Source organism: Mustela nivalis, assembly GCF_964662115.1.
Source record: "Mustela nivalis genome assembly, chromosome: 9".
Lineage (NCBI taxonomy): Eukaryota > Metazoa > Chordata > Mammalia > Carnivora > Mustelidae > Mustela > Mustela nivalis.
In genome coordinates, this window is record NC_139028.1 from 60,015,604 (window position 1) to 60,038,990 (window position 23,387).

Below are 23,387 nucleotides of genomic sequence, written 5' to 3' on the forward strand. Positions count from 1 at the left end.
GAGAGAGAGGGAAGCAGGCTCCCTGCTGAGCAGAGAGCCCGATGCAGGACTCGATCCCAGGACCCTGATATCATGACCTGAGCCGAAGGCAGCGGCTTAACCCACTGAGCCACCCAGGCGCCCCTCATCAAGGGACTCTTAATGCTTGGATGTCTTTCTTTTAGTGATGTTAGCAGCCATGGGATTTCTTTTCATTCTCATCTTACTGGACCTCTCTATTTGCCTTTATGGTTACTCCCTTTAAAATATTCTTTTGCCTTCTGGATAACATTTTCTTCATTTGCCTCCTCTGCCTGATCATTCCTCAGTTTATTTTGTTGCCTTTTTCTTTTTAAAAAAGGTTTTATTTATTTACTTGGCAGAGAGAGAGTACAAGTAGGCAGAGTGGCAGAAAGAGGAAGAGGGAGAAGCAGGCTCTCCACTGAGCAGGGAGCTCGATGTGGGGCTTGATCCCAGGACTCTGGGATCATGACCTGGGCCGAAGGCAGCTGCTCAACTGACTGAGCCACCCCGGAGCCCTGCTTTTTTCTATCTTGATTTTATTTAGTTTATTTTTAATGTTGGGATTCCTCAAGGGTGAGATCCTCTCCTCTTCTTATACCAGACTCTTTCTACTTCATCTCATTCCTTGTTCTGCCTCTGAATATCTTGTATATGGTGGCAACGCCCACATTTTCCCATATGTCTCTAGCCAAATCTCTCTCCTTAGCTCTAGAGCCATATATCCACTTACCCAATTGATATTTCCACTTTGGGGTCTTACATTTCCTACTTAATATGCTCTATAACTTTATTCTTGATCTTTCCCCACAAACTCAGTCCTCCCTGTCTTAGTGGCATCTTTGTTTCCCTGGTTGCTCAGATCACAAAGTTAAAATTCACTCCTGACACCTCCTTATCTCCTATCCTTCATTTGTACTCCACCCCCAATTTATCAATTTTATTTCCTATGTATTTCTTGAATCCATCTACCTCTCTCCATGTCTATTGTCACCTCTCTAATCCATACTCCCACTATCTCTACCCCGGACTACTACAGTAATCTTGTAACTGAACTCTGCTTAAAACCTGTAAATGCTCTTTGTTTTATTTAGGAAAAAATATAAAATCTTTAATGTGATTTGTAAGTTTCTGAGAGGGTCCTTGTTTTTGTTTGTCTAACTTCATCTGGTGCCACTGTCTACTGCACTGACTGTTGCTTCAGTGTGATTGCCATTTTCCCCCCCTGTTCTGCAAAGTTTGAGAAAATCTTTCTTGCCTCGGGGCCTTCATACCTGTTCTCCCCTAGTATGTTTTTCCCCAATTCTGGCTTCTTAGCAAGTCTGGTTTCTCTTTCCCCACTTTTTCTTCTTTTAGAAAACAAGTGTGAGCCCCGCCCACCCCCTGCTGCCATTATCCTCTCCTGGTACTTTGTTATTTTCTGTAATGGCATTCATAATGATCTGTAATTCTGTACTTACCCGTTTATTGTATGTCTAGACTTCCAACTTCATGGAATCGAAGATTAAATCTCTTTTGTCTACCACCATACCTCAACACCTAGTACAGTGTGTGGAACATAGTAAGTGTTGTCAATATTTGCTGAATGAATGAGTTCACACTATCAAGGATTAGTAAGTCTTGGCAGTTTTATCCCTGCAATTTTTTCAAATGTGTTTTTATTTTTCTATCTCCTCTGCTTGGTTTTGACTATAATCATCTTTTCTCTAGGCTTTTAACTACTTCATGACTAGTATCCTGGCCACCAGTTTCTGCCCTCTTATTCATTCATTCATTATTCTGCCTAGAATAATTCTGATCCTGTTACTGCTCTGCCCCAAAACAATCGCTATGTTTCCATTACTTGTAAGATAATGTGTAACCTGAGTTGTTTTTCAGGAAACTTTATAATTTGACCTGACCTGCTTTTTTAGCCTTATTTCTCCTGACCCTACTCCAGCTCTCTAAAAAGACTTTCCGTTTCATTCACTTTCATATATCCTATCATTCTGTTCCTTCAGAATATCTAGAATATCTTTTCCCTCTCTGCTATTAAAACTCTTCATTCATGGGGCACCTGGGTGTCTCAGTGGGTTAATGCCTCTGCCTTTGACTCAGGTCATGATCCCAGCATCCTGGGATCCAGCCCCCATATTGGACTGTCTGCTTGGCAGGGAGCCTGCTCCCCCCCAATCCCCATCTCTCTGCCTGCCTCTCTGCCTACTTGTGATATCTGTCTGTCAAATAAATAAATAAAATCTTAAAAAAAAAACAACAATGGGACGTCTGGGTGGCTCAGTTGGTTAAGCCACTGCCTTTGGCTCAGGTCATGATCCCAGGGTCTTGGGATCGAGTCCTGCATTGGGCTCCTTGCTCAGCGGGGAGCCTGCTTCTTTCTCCCCCTCTGCTTGCCACTCTGTTTGCTTGTGTGCATGCTCTCTCTCTCTCTCTTTCTGACAAATAAATTAAATCTTTTTTTTTTAAGATTTTATTTATTTGACAGAGAGAGAGAAATCATAAGTAGGCAGAGAAGCAGGCAGAAAGAGAGGAGGAAGCAGGCTCCCCGCGGAGCAGAGAGCTGGACATGGGGCTTGATCCCAGGACTCTGGGATCACGACCTGAGCCGAAGGCAGAGGCTTTAACCCACTGAGCCACCCAGGCACCCCAAATAAATTAAATTTTAAACAACAACAACAAAAAACAACTCTTCATTCATAAATCCAACTTGCATGCCATATCTTCCATGTTGTCTTCCAGGCCTCATCTACCTATGCATGATTACAAATTCTTGAGGGTGTGCTACACACTGAATGTTTATGTCTTTCCCAAATTTATATGTTAAATCTCAATGCCCAATATGATGACTTGGGGAGGTGGTGTCTCTAGGAGATTAAGTCATGAGGTTGGAATCCTTATGAATGGGTTAGTGTTCTCATAAAAGAGACCCTAGAGAGTTCTCTTGCCCCTTTTGCTATGCAAGGACACAGTGAGAAGACCGCATCTGTGAGCTAGGAAGAGAGTTCTCACCAGTCATTGAATCTTCTGGTGCTTTGATCTTGAACTGCCTAGCCTCCAGAACTGTAAGAAACAAATTTCTTTTTTGTGTGTGTGCCACCCAGTCTATGGTATTCTGTTACAGCACCCCTAATGAACTAAAACAGGTAGTACTTTTTTCATTCCTTACTATATACTTAGCATCTTGAGCAGTATGTGGCATGTAGTAGGCTGTCAACAAATCCTTATTAGATGACTGAATAGCAGTTTACTTATCTACTCAATTGTTTATTAAGTTTTTTGGAATGTCCATAGCATTCTTTCCATCCTTTGCACTGTAATTAGAAGTTCATTTGTTATCCATAGGAGCTGATCACTTATAAAGTCAATCCCCATTCAAGCATCCCTCCCTGCTCTCCAATGGACTCTGTCCTCTTCACCCTCTTTCTTAGTAAGTGCCTTTCTAATGGTAGGATAATTAACACCGAACAGTACAGTGCAAATAGATTAAAAAATCGACACTGACCACAAAAAAAAAAAAAGAAAGAAAGAAAGAAAGAAAGAAAAAGAAAACACAATTCTGTAAAACATGAAGACTTTTATAAACTTGAAATAAAGCAGTATTAGAGAATGGCTTGAATCACACATGCAAAAATCACTGACAAATGAAGATTAGGTACAGCTAGACCAGTTTAAAATTGAAGGGGAAATAAGCGTGAGTAATGACATAATATGAGATTCAGAGGACAATGATTTGAGTAACAAAGGATTAAAATAGACCCTTGGGAAAGATTGGTGAAGCTCTTGAATATTTTTACAAAATTGATCCACTTATCAACGTATTTTGAAAGCCAAATGTGAAGTGACAGATGTTCTTTGGTTTAAGAATTACCTTATAGGCAATTACAATTTAAAATTTTGTTAAATATTAAGAATTAGAAAATTTTGTTTTACATTTATCTTGATAAATGAAGCTTCAATCAATTGTTTTGAAAAAACTTACTAGGAAATTTTGTTCTCTTATCAGTTAACTTTTTTTTGGGGTATTAGTTATACTCAGTAAGAATCCTGCTGTATGTACTTGTTTCTCCATTAGATTTAGTTTCCCAAGGTTGGGATTGTGCTTTACTCATTATATTACTATGTGCCTAGCTCAGACTCTGGTACTTAAGAGATATCTAATAAATGTGTAGGGGATAGGAAGAAGTAAATAATAATTGAAGGGTTTGGAAAAGCTCCTTGGAAAGGTACTGTTTGGTGCAGAGTGTGTATGGCAGGTGAGTGAATAGGATTTGACTCTTACACTTTGTTAGATCCAAAATGAAAACCTCTTTTATTCTTTCTTTTGCCGGCTCCTGCCTAGTGTGTACTTCAATATTCACAGCCTGTTCTCTGCCTCAATAGCTCTTGTTCTCATTGTAATTCTTCCTGGAGATTGAGATGGAAATGAGGAAGGCTTTGGGTTGCTGCCTCGGCATCCACATTCATGAGAACTTAGAAATGCAGAGGGACCAAATGCCATGCCTGACCTAGACGGATCCAGGTCAGCCAATCATTGCTTTACTGTCTCTCCCTTTGTTCTCTGTGTCTCCAGTCTCCTATATGCTGGAGGTGCTACAGCTGTTTATACCGATTAATATAATGCAAATGTGACCCTTAATGAAAGCATTGGAAGCACATGGTCCCAGCTGGTGAATAAAAACCACATCGGGTCAACCTTCAAAGTACCTTTTCTAACAACAATTGGACTAGGCACCTGAATACATTTTTGCATTGTTTTTGAAACTATGGAAACAAGCTGTAAGTGTTTAGGGAATGTAATCCCTTATTTTATGGGATAAGGGGGAAAAAAACCCCCTCAGATATGATAAAGCTCATGCCAAATTAATAATTCCTTACCTCCCATTTTAACAAAGATGTATCTCCTGTAAATGTAATTTTGTCCCTTCTGCATTTTATGCAGCATTTAAAACCTCTACCACTGACCTGACTTTGAATCTTGTGGCCCTGCCCCTTCCTGACTGTGATCTGGGGAGAGTTGCTTAACCTCCGTAGTTTCAGTTTCCTTATTTTTAAAATGGTACTAATAATAGTACCTGCTTCACAGGTTTGTTACTGGGATTACACAAGGCAATAATCGTAAAGCACCTAGCAGATTCCGGCGTATAACAAGTGTTTAGCAACTGTTGGCTATTATTATTATTACAGCATAAGGAAGCTAAAATGAGCCTAATGACCAGTGCTTTAATTTACAACCCTGTTCTCGAAAGCTTTGTTCGTATTTCTCCTTGAAGGATCTGGACTTTGTGAAAGCAAAGATTTTTGTCTGCTTGTTTCCACATATTCTCAGTACCTAGAGTAATTTTTAGCACATAGTAGTTGCTTAGTAAATATTTAGTGAATTAATGAATTCTCTTAGAGAAAATCTTTGAAAAACACCTACTTTATTTATTTATTTTTTTAATTTAAAGATTTTATTTATTTGGCACAGAGAGAATGAGAGAGAGATTGAATGTGAACAAACGGGGTTGGGGGGAATGAGGAAGGGAGAAGCAGACTCCGCACTGAGAAGGGGGCCAATGCCATGTGGGGCTCAATCCCAGAACTCTAGGATCATGACCTGAGCTGAAGGCAGATGCTTAACTGACTGAGCCACCTAGGCCCCCAAAACACCTACTTTTGGATACAGCAAAGACTTGTATGTTTTTTTCTTTATAATTGTTTGTATGAATTTGCATTAATCTTTATAGTGTTTGTATTATGTTCTTGATCTTTTCAGTTATCTGTTTCTCTCTACATTATAAATCTTCGTGGGTAGGAAACTATGATCTCACTATGGGTATTTCCTTGTGGCTCCAAGTACAGCCTTTTTTTTTTTTTTTAAATAGTTATTAAGGATTAGAATTCCTGACAACTGACTCTAAAAATCACTCATATTTAGTACAAATTTATAGAGTAAACACCAGTATATGCTGTGGCACCAATTCCAACTATAAGAAGTTGTGAAGTCAGTCCTTGGTGGCAAGAAGCGCTTAAATGTCCTTGTGACTGTTGTTCTTTTCTTTCTTTCTTTTTTTTTTTTTTTAGATTTTATTATTTATTTATTTATTTATTTGACAGACAGAGATCACAAGTAGGCAGAGACGGGTCGGGCGGGAGGGGAAGCAGGCTCCCTGCTGAGCAGAGAGCCCAATGCGGGGGCTCGATCCCAGGACCCTGAGATCAGGGCCCCAGCTGAAGGCAGAGGCTTAACCCACTGAGCCACCCAGGCACCCAACTTATGTCCCTTTCTTAAAACCTATTTACTGGAGTAAATCTTTTATCTTAGCATCCAAGGCCTTCTACGATCTTGCCACATCTAAACTGTAAATCTATTTCCCCCCACTACCAATGAAGATAGCCTAGTTTAAAGATTTTATTTATTTATTTGACAGGGAGAGATCGATCACAAGTAGGCAGAGAAGCAGACAGAGAGAGAAGGGAAGCAGGATCCCCGCTGAGCAGAGAGCCGGATGGATAAGGGGCTCCATCCCAGGAGCCTGGGATCATAACCTGAGCCAAAGGCAGAGGCTTTAAACTACTAAGCCACCTAGGAGCCCCGTGAATGTTGTTCTTTACACATGAAATACCCCTCTCCTTCCTTGCCCTGTCTCTGCCAGATGCCATACTGCTCTTTCTTTAGGGCTTAGTCTCCTCTGTCACGTCTATTTACTTCTTTTCTTTTGTGATTAACTCCTTTGTATGTAAATCTCTTTATGGAAGAAGTGGATAGCTTTTGCAAATGGAATGATTTTGAGGAAGGGCATTGCAGACTGCAGAAAGAGTTGCTGCAAAGACAAGGAAGGAAAGGGTCAGCTGTTTTGAGAACATGATAGTAAATAATAAATGTTATCTTTAGTGTAGGGCAGTTTATTGGTCAGGTTCCTTATTAACAGGGGCAAGTAACAGAATCCACTCTAGCAGGTTCAAGGAAAAATGCTTTATTAGAGGGTACCAGAGAGATTAAAGAGCCTTTGGGAGAGTAGAAGAAAAGGACTCAGGCTGTATTTCCAGGAACAAAATCCTCAAAGCGCACTACAGAACCGAGCTGTCAGAGAAGCCACTTTCTTTTCCGTAGTCTCAAAGCTGCAGATGGGAAGCTGTTGCTACAGCCGCTAGATCTAGAATCGTGCTGTCTCTGTGCAGTTTGCTCCAACAAGAGGGATGTTCTGTGTCCAGTCTCTTCACTCATCTAATTTCATTCCAAGTCAGTATCTAGTGTGAGAACATCTGATTAGCAAAACCTAAATCACAATTAGAAGGGAGTCTGGGAAATGTGTGTGTGTATATATATTCCCCAAGCTGGCTTTCATCATGATCATAAATTGGCTGAGAGGAATAGTTGAGGAGGTAAGTTTTTTTGTTAACTAATGGATAAGAGAGGTATATAGATAGAGACAGAGAAGAAGGGGAAGGGGAGGGAGGGAGAGAGATAGGAAGAAAGGCAGATAGGAAGAGAAAAAGATAGGGATAGGAAAAAGAAGACAAAAAGAGATAGGAAGAGAAAAAGAGATGGACACTGACTTCATTTCCTAAAATGGGAGGAAAAATTCTTTAGTCCTGTTGGATCAACTTAGGTCACTTGCCCATCCCTGAACTATAAGAGTTTCAGAGACTACCAGAAACTAATTGGTTAAGCCTGAGTCTTGAACTAATGACTGTCAAAGAAAATGGTTTGAATACTATGGTTTAAATGTAGAATCAAGGGGCGCCTGGGTGGCTCAGGCGCTGCGGCTCAGATCATGATCCTAGGATCCTGGGATTGGGCTCCTTTGGGCTCCCTGCTTGGTGGGAGGCATGCTTCTCCCTCTACCACTCCCCCTGTTTGTGTTCCCTCTCTTCCTGTGTCTCTGTCAAATAAATAAATAAAATCTTTAAAAAAAAAATAAATGTAGAATCAAGACCTACCTCTGGCTGGGATGCCTGGGTGGCTCAGTCAGTTAAGTGTCTGCCTTTGGCCCAGGTCATGATCCCCCGGTTCTGGAAAGGAGCCCCACATCAGGCTCCTTGCTCAGTGGGGAGCCTCCTTCTCCCTCTGCGTGCTGGTCCCCCTTCTTGTGCTCTTTCTCTTCCTCTGACAAATGAATACATAAAATCTTAAGAAAAAGAAAAAGAAAAAAAAGACCTACCTCTGGAGCTAGGTTTGGCGTCAGCATTATCTTAGGACAGTGGTTTCCAAAGTGTGGTCACTAGGGAACTTGTTGAAAATGCAGATTCCCTGGGCACATACCAGACCCACTGAATAAAAACTCTAGACATGGGGCCCAGGAATCTGTTTTTATACAAGCACTCCAGGTAATCATGACTCTGACAACATGCTAAAATTTGAGAAATGCCTTAGAAACATAAGCTGCTGAGGGATGAATACTGGATAAAAATCAGGGCTCTATTAGGAAGGAGGAAGAAGAGAATGAATGCTGGATAGGCAGCCAGTAGCGTCCATTTCAAAATTATAAAGGTGGATAGGGGTCTGTAAATGAGGAATCTTGAATGTCTACCTCAAAAGGTTTAGATATCAAACTAGATCATATATGTATGAAGGACATGTGCAAGTGAAGGAGATAGATTATAATAGGGATGAGTTAGAAAGCACATTGAACTTGGCGTCAGAGATTGGGTACTTATTTTGGTCTCTGTTAGGTGGCTTGTAGTCTTTTCTGTGTTTACATCTAGGATGTTTGAGGAAGGAAGGAAGGAATGAAATTGAATGAACAATTTTTACTCTTATGCTGAGCACTTCTCATCTTATCTATTCTACAAATAATAGCTAATGTTTGTTTCTTTTTTTTTTTTTTAAAGATTTTATTTATTTATTTGAGAGGGAGAGCATGAGAGTGAGAGAGTGAGAGAGAGTGGGAGAAGGGCAGAGGGAGAAGCAGACTCCACATAGAGCTGAGAGCCTGATGTGGAACTCGATCCTGGGACTGCAGGATCATGACCTGAGCCAAAGGCAGTCACCCAACCAACTGAGCCACCCAGGCGCCCTAATGTTTGTTTCTTTTAGAAAGTTACTGCTGGGTGGCAAGGCAATCAAAGAAACTTCTCATACACTTGTTGGTACTATTTAAAACCTAGATTAGCAGCTGAAGAGCAACTTAGGTAAGGGTTATCCAACTCGACACCTTTATTTTATGGATGAGAAAATGGAGCCAACAGAAGAAAAATAACTTAGTCAATATTTTAAAAAACTTTTTTTTTTTCCTGACTACAGATTTATTCAACACAAAACAGCCTCCTCCAGCTTTACTGAGGTGGCTGACCATGTCCAGGACCAAATTCACCTCTAAACTGGAATTCAGTTGCTACCCCTGCCCTAGCCTCAGCTTTCTTGTCAGCACCAAGGGACACAGCACTTTGTCTGTAGGTGTCTCTGTTAGCTTCCCCTGTGTGGGTCTTGCAGGTGGCTCTCCCCTCAGACCTTTAGACTGTGGCCTTTCAGTCTCAAGACTGCTGTGGTGCAGAGTGGCAGGCACAATTTCAGCGGGCAGGTAGAGGTAATCCCAGAGATACTGGATAACCTTGTTGGTAAGTTTCCAGTAGAAATGTCTCTAGGCAATGTATTCCTTTATGTAGCCTCATGATCTGAGAGACAGCATGGCCTTGACAACATGAAGACCGGGTACATTCTTGTCTGCCAGCTCAGGGTGTTAGGCATGTGGACATCCTTTTTGGCCACTATCACTCCCTCTTTGAAAAGGAGTTCATGAATGACAGAGGGTTCTTCTTGATCATGAACATCTCAGTAGCTGCTACGTATGGGGCTGGGACAGGAAAGGAAAACAACTCACCCAGTGTTATACAATAAGCTAGTTACAGAGTTAGAAATATATCTCGGCACTTCGGACTCTCTGTTAAGTACATTTCCACCACACCCCTTTGCTGGATACAGTGTAGGAGGAAGTGTTGAGTAAAAAGATCTGGGTATGAACCATGGCTCTGCCACTTACTGACTTGTTCCTGAGAAAGTAGTACCACCTCCTCAAGTATGAGTTTCCTCATTTATAAAATGGGATAATACTGATCTTTCTTTTACCTGCCTTACAGGGTTATCATTAGGATAAAATGTGAGATGCAGTGGAAAAAAGATTAAAGTGAACATGGCCAATTTGTCTATGGATTTCAGCTTTATCACCTATTGACTATGTGATTTTTGGGCAGGTCACTCAGTTGCTGTGAATACAGCGTTTCCTTTGCAAAATTGGGACAATATTAACTCCCTTGCAAAGAGCTTTTTTGAGGACAGTAGTGTATGTAAAGCATTCATAATGGTGCCTCATGAGGCTGTGGGTGGGATGGGTAAGGTATGAGCTTTGCGGTTAAGTCAGGTTTCTGTTCTAAACTCTAGTGGCCCATGGTTAGGCTCTTTCTTCTGTCCAGGGAAGGCCCTGTAGAGACGGTAGACATTGAATGTGGTGAATTGATTGAAGAAGAGGTAGAGGAAATTTGGTGGCTGGGAAACTCAGAAAGGAGAATGGAAATGGGAAAAGTAATGCTATTTTTCATCACCGCTGCCTGCAGGCCACCGAGTATCTGTATGTCAGAACGTTTGTGATGAAACCTTTTCTCATAGTGATCTCAGTCTCTGACATAAATGTCGCAAAGTGTTGGGAGTATGTCTAAGTCCTCTGTTGACCCAAGTACCTGACCTATAGTAGATATGTGATGTATTTTTATTGAAAGAATGATGACCTCAAATGGAGAAGTACTGTGGCATGTAGGGGTCCATAAATATGGGGTGGTCCCTAATTTCTTATCCAAGCTCTAATTTGCTGAGATATTTATCATAAATCAGGCTTTTATAGTCTTTAACCTGATAGATTTGTGAGATTTCAGGTCTTGGGTTTTTGAAGCTTTGCTCTACCACCAACTTCCCTTTACTACCTTGGTTAAGCCAGAAAACGATTTCCTTCATTCCTAGTCATTGTGTGGCACCTGCTGGGTTTCTCTTTTTGGTCTTTAATCCTGGGATAGGGTTGTGGTTCTAATGCACAAGAGCTAGAGAACATAAAATCTGCATGATCAGGCAAACAGCATTTCCTCAGAAGTTCCAGAATTATGGGAAAGCTATGGGAAATGCTAATAGGTTCCCTCCTTCTTCCTCCCCCCAAAGAATACTCTCATGTAAGCCATTAACTAATCATGTATATTATAGATCAGACAGTCTCCTGGGTGCTTTGAATACATTATTTCACCAAATGCTTAGTAGCCCTTTGAGTTAGGACACCACCACAGCAGGTGCACCCCTCCATTAACGAAGTAACACAAAATTGATGCCTGTGTTGTTCTGCAGCCTTATAATCCCTCTCATTTTAAGCCCCCTCCCTAGTTTTTCCTCTAAAGTCAGTTGCTTGCTTTAGTTTAATTTTCTTTATTAGGCTGTTTTTGTGTGGGCAAGCGTTCCCTTTTGAGGTTGATTGAATTGTGTAAAGCCTCAGGAAGTGCGAACTACCTTCCTCAAACCTGGTTACATCAAAGCCCCATAAAGTCAAGTCCTGCCCCGAAAGAGGAAGAGAGAACCTGGGTTCCTTCACCAGTAGATATGAGTTGTCTTCTTTGAGTTCTCTGGGCTAATTTCACCACTTAATGAAGGGGTATTTTCTTTTAAATTCCAACACTCCACTCTGTATGTGATTAATATCTGTGGGCCATTTTTATGGAGGTATTTCCATCTACCTTCATACCATGTATGACCCTTGGGTCAGACAAAGTAAATTCAAGCTCTTCTCCATTTTATCATCCTTTATAATGTCAGTGGTGATTTTATTTCTTTTCTTTTTTAGTAAATATTTTCTTCATGAGTTTCTAAGACAACTACCTCTCCTTGCCTCTCATAGCACTTTCTCTCCACAAAAAATTCCTATGGGTAGGCTCTTTATGCTAATTTTCTTGTTTTGTGTAACTCATTCACTTCTCTCATGTTTTTTCACTGTTGCTCAGATAAGCCATATATAACTCTTTCATGTATCCCTGACTTGTTTCTCAGAGTTTTTTTCTTTTTCGTAATATGTTTATCTTTGCTTGTTGTACTTCTGCTCAACAACCTTGGAGGCCCAGTTAAAATATCTGTCTCTGATACCTTCCCTGACATGTTCCTTCTGTTCTAGACAGAACACCCTTTTTTCCAGTGTTTATGTGATACTTTATTCCAATAGCTATGGTAACATTTATTGTATTGCACTTATTTGTACTGTATTGCACTTGTTTATACTGTATTGTATTGTAATTTTACTTGTTCATCTATCCTTCCTCTCCCTAAACAGTTCCTCAAACAGCCCTTCCAGTGTTGAAAGTACCCGTCATATAGATGGTCAACAAAAGTTTGCTCAGTGCCCTACTGCTGTGCAAGTTGCCATATATTCTCACTTACTCCTCACAACAGGACTCTTGTATAGTATTAAGCCTATTTTACAGGTGAGGTAATTGAGGCCTGGAGATTAGTGATCTATTTATGATCTCAGATTTGGTAACTCAAAGGACTGTGTTTCAAACCTGTTTGCTGACTTCAAAGCTTGAGCTGTGTTTAGAACTATTCTTCTGACTCCTCATTCAGTATTCTTTCTGTGCATATCAGAAAAACACGAAGTGAGTGTGTGTTTAATGCAGTGATGGATGAGAGTTCAAATGAGAGTAAGGTGCAAATAGTGGTGGCACTCACGTAATTGCTGCGTATTATAAAGAAATGGTCTGGAGTTGTTAATGCCTTAATCGGTACTGTAGGCAGCCCTATAATTTGGCACTTACAAATGGATCTGTTTTAACTGGTTAGCAGATGTAACAACACCTACCTTAGGGCATGTTCTGTTCTAAAAAGGGATAAAAAGCTGCTGCTCTCGCACTATCATGGGTAATGTGGATGAGCTCAGCTTTGACCTGAAACAGTGCTTCTGAAATCTTTGGCTTCCAAGCTTTGTCATATTTTGTCAGGTGCTGTTAACCTACTTTTTTCAGAACTGCAGAATCAGACAATTGGAATATGAATTGGAATATGGGGTTCTTACTCCAACTGTTTGAATAGCCTAAGTTCTCACCAGGGAGAGCCTAAACACAAAGAACTTTTATGGAGTTGATAAAGGAGGTCAAATGGTAGACCTTGGGAAACATTTCTGTCTCCTTGTTCTGTGACTATGGGCTATTGAGTTATTCTGTATTTTCTTAAGTTGTCTAATAACAAATCCATTACAGAAAGGTAACAAAAATGAGAAGACCTGGATTTAAGCTCTTGTTAGCCTTATGTGATTTGGAGCAAATGATTTATACTTCCTACGCCTATTCTTTTAGATGTTTTATTCCAGTGATTCTTTCTAGGAGATGTGATCATGCAGTCCAAGCACCACACATCTCTGCTGTCCAGGGACCTTGCTATGCGGTAAATTACAGCTTCTTTTGCCTCTCTTTTTTTTAGGTCACAAATCCTCCATTCACTATGTATACTCTAAAAATTTGTTGAGATCTGTCATCTTTTGATGTCTACTACCCATTCTCTTCCTTGTTGAGGTTTTTATCTTTATTATCATTTCGGTGTGATTTTAGGTAGGAACATGGGTAAATGTGTTTTTAATCTGCCAAATTTAACTAGAAGCAAACTTCAAAGAAGTTGGAGATAAGGAAAATGAAGTTGCATTTATATCTGGAGTTCCAAAACTTCATGATGGAAGTAAGTGGAAGTTAGAGGCTAGGCCTTCCCAGGAGATGTCTTAGGTTTAGGTTTTTAAAATTTTATTTCATTTTTTTATTTATTTGATAGAGAGATCACAAGTAGGCAGAGGCAGGCAGAAAGAGGGGGAAACAGGCTCCCACTGAGCAGAGAGCCCGACGGAGGGTCTCGATCCCAGGACCCTGAGATTGTGACCCAAGCCAAAGGCAAAGGCTTAACTCACTGAGCCACCCAAGCACCCCTAGGTTTAGGTTTTGACTTCATCATCTACTAGGTATAGGACCTTAGACAAATTACCTCCCTAAATCCTCATTTTTGAGATTGGAATTTTAAAGAAACATATATTTTTTTTTTTAGGGAAAGAGAAAGATTGCACAAGAGGGAAGGGAGAGGGAGAAAGATGCTCAAGCAGACCTCTGCTGAGTGTGGAGCCTGATGGGGGCTGGATCTCGAGATCATGATCTGAGCTGAAACCAAGAGTTTGACACTTAACTGACTGTACCATCCAGGTGCCCCTGGAATGAATGAATGGATTGGTTAATTAATTAATTAATTAAAAAGATTTTATTTATTTATTTGATAGAGAGAGTGCAGTGAGAGAGGGAACATAAGCAAGGGGAGTGGGAAAGGGAGAATCAGGCTTCTCACTGAGCAGGGAGCCTGATGCAGGACTCCATCCCAGGACTCTGGGATTATTACCTGAGCCAAAGGCAGAGGTTTAGTGACTGAGCCACCCAGGTACCCCTGGAATTTTTTTTTTTTTTTTTTTTTTTTTTTTTTTTTTTAAGAGAGGAGATACATCAGAAATTGCACTGAGCTAGTAATCAAAACAAGAGTTTGCTTCTGGAAGACTATGGGATCTTGACTAAATCCTTTCCCCTTTTTGAGCCTCAGTTTCCCTCTGTAAAATGAGGAACTTGGCCGTGGTGATTTCTAAGTTCCTTACTATTCTAAGGAGTATGAAATTTTCCTGATTTCTGAAGAGGGCCTAGGATTCAAACAAACAGGGCTGGGTGTTCTGAAGTCTGTGTGTATCTGTCTACCATACTGACCAGATCATGATACTTTAAAAAAGAATACTTACCATTTACATTGAAGTGGATGGAACTGGAGGGTGTTATGTTGAGCAAAGTCAGAGAAAGACAATTATATGGTTTCACAGTGCAGAGGATCATGGGGAAAGGGAGGGAAGACTGAAGGGGAAGACATCAGAGAGGGAGAAAATCCATGAGAGACTCTTAACTATAGGAACTAACTGAGGGTTGCTGGAGGGGAGGTTAGTGGAAGAACGGGGTAAATGGGTGAAGAGCACTGGGTGTTACAAGCAACTGACAAATTATAGAACACTATATCTGAAACTAATGAGTACTATATGTTGGAAAATTGAGTTTAAATTAAAAAAAAAAGAGGAATCACAGTATACAAATCCATGGCTCATAGATAGTACGTGGTAAACAGGCAGCCATTTAAAAACATTTCACCCTTTTTCCTTTTTCTCCTGGGATTAAGACTAGCCAGGGTACCTGAGGTCTTAGCATGGGAAAGAACAGCTCTTTGCTTTTTTGGAGCTGTAATTATTGTGTGTCTGCTCTAGTGGAGAGAAGAATATTAAAGTTATTATAACATTCAGTGATGAATGTATACTAGAGGGATGTACCTAGTATTATCTAAGCAAGGAACAAGAAGGGAGAAGAGGCAGTGAAGGTTCCGGAGAGGAGGTGACATTCACATTGCAAGAATGAGCTTCTGTTGAGCTTCCACTGAGCTTCACCAATTTGAAAAGGTGTTGAGGTCTTTTTGGAGTTTCTTTCCCCTTTCTCTGGGCTTCAGCACAAACTAGAGAATTCCTTTAGGAAGTCACTAGAGCCTATTTTTGAACTGAAAAGTTTTTTGGAAGTCTGAATGAGTGTTTTTCTGATGCTGGCTTGGACCTCTCTTCACACCAGTGGAGACAAGGTGCTTGGCCAGGCTGTTGTTCTTAGTCTGTTTGAGGTTTGGGTACTGTTATTGGACTTACGTCAGTTAAGCAGAAAATTATGTCTGCTTTTCTGAGAGTTACCTGAGTGGATTTCTGAGATATAACTGTTTGCAATCTCTACTTTCTGTCTTCCCAGGCAACTGTGGGGTCTTTGGGACCTCTTAAAATATCTCAGCATTTAACCTCTTAAAATATCTTGCCAATATATTTTTCCTTTTGGATTAAAAGTTGGCTCTATTTTGACTTGCTACTTTTTGCTTGTTGATTGTTGGGCATCTAAGCTTCTTAGTAAATTCATAGGCTAGAACCGCCTAGCACAGAAAGAGTGAGTGAAACATTTTTATTACATGAGCAACAAATATTATTGTATTTATTTTATGCTACTTGCTGTGCTAAACTCTAGATATATAAAGATAAGTAAGATCCAGTTCCTCTCTTGGAAAGCATAGACTAGTGGCAAAGAAAGAGAAAACAGTACTTTAGGAAATATTGATTGAGCATGTAATGTACTCTGAACCATGCATGATAAGCAATAGGAATGAATGATAGACTCTCAGCCCCTGATGTGTGTATACCTAATGAGAGGTGGCATGGTGAGAAGGAGCCTTGTAAGCCCGTAACTAATACAATGGACAAGGGAGAATGTGGCATTTATCATAAAAGAGAGAGTGGGGCTCCTGGCTGTCTCAGTTGGTGGAGCATGTGACTCTTGATCTCAGGGTTGTGTGTTTGAGCCCCACATTGGCTGGAGAGATTATTTAAAAATAAAATCTTAAAAAAAATTAAAAACAACAACAACAACAACAACAACAAAGGAGAAATAGTATGTATGCATTTGAGGAAAATACCATGTTATGATTGCATTAAATGTTCTATAAACTTTCTCCCAGTCCCAAACAGTTTAAGATTCTATGATTCTATGTTCTATAAACTTTCTCCCAGTCCCAAACAGTTTAAGATTCTAAGTGAGTTTTTCACTTACAAGTACCAGAAAGTAAGTGGTATTATATATACCAAAAACTCATGGAGAAGAATGTTGATTTAAAAATATCCAATTCCAGGGGCACCTGGGTGGCTTTAGTTGGTTAAGTCTGTGACTTCAGCTCAGGTCATAATCCCAGGCTCCTGGGATCAAGCTCCGTGTTGGGCTCCTTGCTTAGTAAGAAATCTGACTCTCCCTTTCCCTCTCCCCCTTTCCCCTGCTTGTGCTTTCACTCTCACTATCAAATAAATAAATAAAATCTTTAAAAAAAATAGCTACATCCAGTGTAACAGAATTATGGAAGTTGGATAAGTGATTGATTTTCTGGGTGTTAAATTCTAAAACAAGAGTAGTGGTTGTTGAGCATTTTCCAGGAAGTGATCAAGTGAGCAAGTTTCCTGAATGCTTTTTCTGAGGTCAGTCTCTGCCTAAGAGTAGTAGATTACAAAGAAAAAGTATAAAATGGTGTTCCTGCCCTCGAGACGCTTTGATTTCATTAGGGCAGTAGGATGTATATACTAAAAAATTGAGTAGTTCTACCAAATAAATTGGGTGCAAACTTTAAGGTTTAGAGAAAGGCAGATGATTAGTTTCCCTAGACCTCCTGTAACAAAGTACCACAAACTAGTTGATTTAGAACAACAGAAAATTATATTCTTACAGTTCTGGAGGCCACAAGTCCAAAATCAAGGTATTAGCAGGGTCATGCTCCCTTTGAGGTTGTGAGGGAAGGATCTGTTCCACGCCCTTCTCCTAGCTTCCAGTAGCCTCCGCTGTTCCTTGACTTACAGATGAACATCTTCTCCCTGTGTCTTTTCACAGTCTTGTGTGTGTGTGTGTGTGTGTGTGTGTGTGTGTGTGTGTATCTGAACTTCTTAGTAAGCACAGGCTAAAACAGCCTAGCTGGAATTTGGAAATTTGTTTCCAAATTTCTCTTTCTACACTTGATCTTAGCCAAAAGGCCGAGAAGCGATTCAAATTTCTCTTTCTTATAAGGAGCCAGGTCATATTGCATTAAGGCCCACCCTAATAACTTTATTTTAACTTGATTACCTTTCTAAAGACTTTTTTTTTTTTTTTCCAAATAAAATTGCATTCCAGTATACTAAGGTTTAGGACTTTGACATATTTTATTTTGGGAGACACAGTGCAAATCCATAACCATAGGCTTGAGGGTTAAGGAAAGAACTTGGTCAGATAAGAGTTGAATTAGAGAGAAGTGGAGATATTATGAGACAAGTCTATATAATATCCAAACCCTCTTTTTTTTTTTTAAGATTTATTTATTTATTTGACAGACAGAGGTCACAAGTAGGCAGAGAGGCAGGCAGAGAGAGAGGAGGAAGCAGGCTCTCTGCTGAGCAGAGAGCCCGATGCGGGGCTTGATCCCAGGACCCCGGGATCATGACCTGAGCCGAAGGCAGAGGCTTTAACCCACTGAGCCACCCAGGCGCCCCAATATCCAAACCCTCTTAAGAGGACACTCCAGGTAAATTCATCTTGGTAGAACCAAGGAGTTCTGAGATTGACAAGCAGGAATATTTAGAGAAATAAGATTATTTCAATTTTCTTCTTAGTCATTTTTGTTCACAGTATACTATTATGGGCAACTTTTTTTTTTTCTATAAGCAATTTTATTAATGCCACATATCCAGTCTTGACCAGTAAGATGTTGATTGCATATTGCATAAAAATTTATTCTTAGGTAACAAAAATAAAATTATTTTAACTTACACAGTCATTTGTAATAATAGAAGATCTTTCTCTTTGTAAATGTGATGAATTTGCAAAAAAAAAAAAAAAAAAAAAAAAAGATGGCTTCCCTCAAGGAATTTGACATTAGAAAATGAGGGTGAATCATAACATTTCTTAATCTGTGACTCTTGGTATTAGGGCAGTAATTCTCAAGTATGACCATTCCTAGAAAGCTTAAAATTGTGTTGATATTTAGATTCCACCCAGGCAGGACCAAATAAATTAAATTTGGGGGGTAAAGGTAGGTATGGGGTGTGGGCATCAGTGTTTTTAAAAAGCACTCCAGGATTGTATACCTAGTTGTGGCACTGGGTTAGAGGAATAAGAAGGAACCTGGATTCTGGTCCTTGCTGTGACCTTTGGACATTCAATAAAACTACTGTGTCTCAGGTACCTCTGATAATAAAGAAATCTAGGTGTATTATTTCTGGCATGTACCAGCTGTTTAATAACTCAAAATAATTTTTTGAGTTTCAACTTTCTCATTTGTAGAATGGAGAGAATTAAAACTACCTTCAAGGTTTGCTGTGACAATCAAATATTTGCAGATACTTAAGAATGTTTTGTAGATTCCAAAGTACTATGCAAATATGAGGGTTTTTAAAATTTTCACTGATAGATAACTTGCCCAAGGTGTTACAACTGCTTGGTGCCATAGACAATACCAAAATCCACATCTCCTGAATCTTTTTATTTCCCCATTAACTTGAAAGGTGATCTTTCTTTCTTTGTCTTTCATTTTTCAGTTCTTTTAAGTTGTAGCTGAATGTCTTTTGTATTAGATACTTTCAGGCTCCTAGATATAATAAGCAGCATATTGGTTTAGTGGAAAGAACATGATCTTTGGAGCTGCATGGATGTGCATTTCAGTTCTGTCTTCATTACCAACCAAATCACTTTAACCTCTCTCAGTTTCTGTTTCCTTGCATGTTAAATGGAGTATTAAATGAGAAAATAATGTGAAAGCGCTTAGCACTATATTTCGTATGTAATAACAAGCATTGGTAATTGTTGCTTTTTGTTGTTATGAGGGGCAGTGATAGAGAGAAATACCTTTAATACATTTGGATAAATGTAAAAAAGAAATCATTCCATTTGACTTCACCGAACAGAGTCATCTTTTTGATGGCTGTTGGGAATGTGCTTGGTGGGATACCTTCCAAAGTCTTTATTATAACAACTTTAATTTGTATAGTTTTATACTGTTTTAAAGGTGCTTTTATAAGCTGTTCTCATTTAATCCTCACCATAATCTGCAAGGAACTATCCCTATATATTCACTAAGGAAACCACAGCTAAGAGAGATGAAGTGACTTTCAGCTGGTTACCTTATGAGTAAACAGTGGAGACAGTTACTGTTTAAGGGGAAGCCCCAACCCTAGATGCCTTAGGTTTTGTTTCAGCTGGAGTTTTGGTTTCATAATGGGCTTTCGGATGTAAACCCAGAAGCCTTAGTTTCATGGTTGTATTAGTTACATACTTTTGCTTAAATAAATTGCCTGCAAAATTTAGCAGCTTAAAAAATGAACATTTATTATCTTACACAGCTTCTGAGGGTGAGGAATTTTAGAGTGGCCAAGCTGGGTGGTTCTGGCCCAGTGTCTCAGCTGAGATTACAGGGGAGCTGTTGCCCAGGGCTAAAATCATCTGGAGGCTCAACTGGGTCTAGTTGGATCCCCTTCCACACCCGCTCATCTGGTTATTGGCCAGCTTCAGTTTTTTGCTGGCTGTTGGCAGGCTGATGACTTCAGTTCTTTGCCACATGGCCTCTCTACTGGCTTCCCCACAATAAGTGATCCGAGAGAGAAAAGAGCAACCCAAACAGAAGCTGTAGTGTCTTTTATAATCTAATTACAGAAATGACATACCAGCACTTCTGTGTTCTTTAGAACCCTTCTACTAGGTGGGAAAGGATGCCCAAAGGTGCAAATATCAGGAGGCAGGGACCATTGGATATTGTCTTGGAGGCTGGCTACTACAGTTTTTGAGAAACTTTGAGGTCCAGGCTGTTCACATCATTTATTAAGGAGTTAACTGTATTTAAAAATTTTTAATTAATTAATTAATTTTTGAGAGAGAGAGAGAGAGAAAGCATGAGTTGGGGGGGACAGAGGGAAAGAACACCAAGCAGTCTCTGTGCTGAACACAAAGCCTGACACAGGGCTGGATCTCAGGACTCTGAAATCACGACCTGAGCTGAAACCAAGAGTCAGATGGTCAACCAGCTCTGCCAGCCAGGCGCCCCTAAGAAGTTAACTTCATGTAATACACATATTTAGATTCTATTCCATGTTCCAGGCATGGTGGATATCAGGAAAATTTCTATATGTCTTTAAGAGATAGTTTCTCAGTACACAGGGAGCAGGGAGTCCTGCAGAAGCTTCCTGAGTCTTATCTATTTGCTATCAGTCTTTCTACGTTGGTAGCATAATTCATGCCTGTTCTTATAAATAGACACTTTATTAAGAAGTTGGAGAATATGAGAGGATTTCTTTGCTCTTGACTGCTACCTGGTGAAATTAACCTTGGAAATCTGAGCATTTTGATTCTTTTACCTATAGAGAAAATTAACTAAAGGAACTATACAAGCCTCTGGCACTTGGAGCTTTTAAAACCCCTTTCACATTCATTTTCATGTGATCATCTCAAAGGAATAGTGTGATAAGATGGGAAATTGACTGCCATTTAAGTCAGTACATCTGAATTTGCATTCCAGCTTTGGCACGAACTGCGTGATCTTGACAAAGTCATGTTCTCCCTCTGGACACCAGTGTCCTTAAGTAAAATAAGGAGTTGTTAAATAGAGTCTCAGGGTTTTGAAGTGCAACTTCACAGTCTGTTGTGGTGAGACTGGGAAGTGGGAAGAGGCTGAGGAAGTGGAGCTTCCCCACCTCCTTTTCAGCCAGAGCAGCACTACATTTATCTGTTTAAATATTGGTGTTTCTGTAAGATTTGATGGGACAAAAAGAGTTTGAGAGATTTTTTAAAAAGCTTGGAAATCAGTGGATTGAGTGATTTCAAAGGACTTCTCCATGTAAAGAAAGGGGTTGGTTTTTCTAATATCTTTGAGCAAGCCATAGCTTGTGTACTATCCTTTCTACATTTCTACAGATAGAACAGCAGAGCAGGGGATCGAGATGTCTCCTAAGCCTAGGTGTTTTTCTCACGCTTTCCTCCTTAGATTTTTCCTTTAAGCCAGCAGAGGGAAAGGTGGGCATTCATAGCTGATGGCTATGTCTCCCATCCTTAAGGTGGCATAGCTTCTTCTGGAATTAGGATCCAGATCTGGAGGAATGAATGAAGGCCTTTCTTGGAGAGGCCGAGGTCATGCAACAGGCTTCCTGGGAGAGGAGGCAACTTCATAAATCAGTAGCAGTTGAGAAGGACTGGTCATATAAGTTGGCCTCTGTCTCATTTGGATTGCTTAGATGGAAACATACTTTCTTGGCTTATTATTGGTCCCCATGCCCATCTATCTTTTGGAGACTAATGGAGAAGGTAGAGGTGGGAGGAATTTCAAATGAATCTTTCTTCTAGCAGCTTAGGAGAGTTCTTGGCTTTTGGTGGCATATTTCTCTATTGGCTGTAGACAGCAGATCATTGCCACCTCGTTGAAGTTAATCTTTAGCCCTCTTTACTCTCTGTTCTCTTACTTTTCTAGGTAATATGCTTTTTGGAGTAGAAGCCTGGACATGAATTTAGTGGAAAGAGGACTGGACTTAGAATCTGTAGGTCTAGGTGAAGCTCTGGCTCTCCTACTCACCTTTGTGAACTTGGGCAAGTTTGTTTGTTTGTTTGTTTCTTTCTTTTTAAAAAAGATTTTATTTATTTATTTGACAGAGATCACAAGTAGGCAGAGAGAGGCAGACAGAGAGAGAGAGAAAGAGAGGGGGAAGCAGGCTTCCTGCTGAGCAGAGAGCCTGATGTGGAGCTCGATGCCAGGACCCTGAGATCATTACCTGAGCCCAAGGCAGAGTCATTAGCCCACTGGCCACCCAGGCACCCCTTGGGCAAGTTTCTTTATCTTTCTCAGTTTATTTCTTCATATATAAAATAGGATTGCTGTGATGATGAAAGGAAGTAAGCATTTCAAGTACTGAATCTGCCATAATACGCGCTCATTATGTATTAAGTATTTACTATTATTTTTGTACTTATGTTTTTGAGAATTTAAGGTAGATGCTAATTAAATGATAAGAATTCAGTTTTATATTAGAGTAACAATATCAGTACCAGAAAAGTCTTATGGATCATCTTATTTATTAATTTTACAATTGGTACATTTTATAATTGGAATTATTCAGGCTCAAAGTGAACCAATGAATGCTCAAGATCAGCCAGTAGAGGCAGCAGGGACTCAGTTTATAATACCTCATTCTCCAGTTACAGGAGTGTCTTCAACTCGTCTGGGTGGCTGGGGCTGGCATAGGTATCCACAGTAGGTTCCTCCTTTTATGCTTTGAGGGCCATTAATCTGTGTGCCCCGAGAAACCAGTGGCCACTTGAGTTTGGATACTGCTGGGTAGAACCAGTCTCATAACATCCTGTTCTGAGAGGTATTTGCTGGTGTGGACCAGGGCCCTCAAAATATACTTAGTGGTTCTTTCCTTGACGATTAAACCCATTCTTTCCTCCTCATAAATTAAAAACAAATCCTGAAAAGAGCAACCAAGTATAGCCATGATGTCTCTGGCTGTGAATGACTTAGTGTACTGGATTCAAAATACAGAAAGTAGGAGGGAAGGAGAATGGAAAAGTGCAGGAAACTTCTTGTGTGTTTTTCCCCTCCAATGTGTGCTAAAGGCTATTCTTTCTGTTGTTGTGTGAAGAGAGAATTGTAGAATTTTAGGACTGGAAGTTCCTTATAAGGACATCTAACACAGCTTTTACCCCTTGTTTGAATTTCTTCTACAAAGTTCCTACCAAATATTTTTCAATATCCATGGCGTACTTCCATGATGGAGAGCTCTCTATTCCTAGAGACAGTCATTTTCATGGTTTGACAT

The 23,387-nt window shown here is 40.0% G+C and overlaps 1 protein-coding gene and 1 pseudogene across 3 annotated transcripts in view; one reads left to right on the forward strand and one right to left on the reverse strand.

The window, feature by feature from the left end:
- The window catches only part of PAK1 (p21 (RAC1) activated kinase 1), a 154,941-nt gene that overhangs the window by 14,435 nt on the left and 117,119 nt on the right, over positions 1-23,387 (forward strand). The gene's annotated exons all lie outside the window — the stretch shown is intronic.
- Positions 9,256-9,750, reverse strand: LOC309840464 (small ribosomal subunit protein eS10 pseudogene; annotated as a pseudogene). The gene has a single exon. The product of its transcript is annotated as a small ribosomal subunit protein eS10 pseudogene (transcript).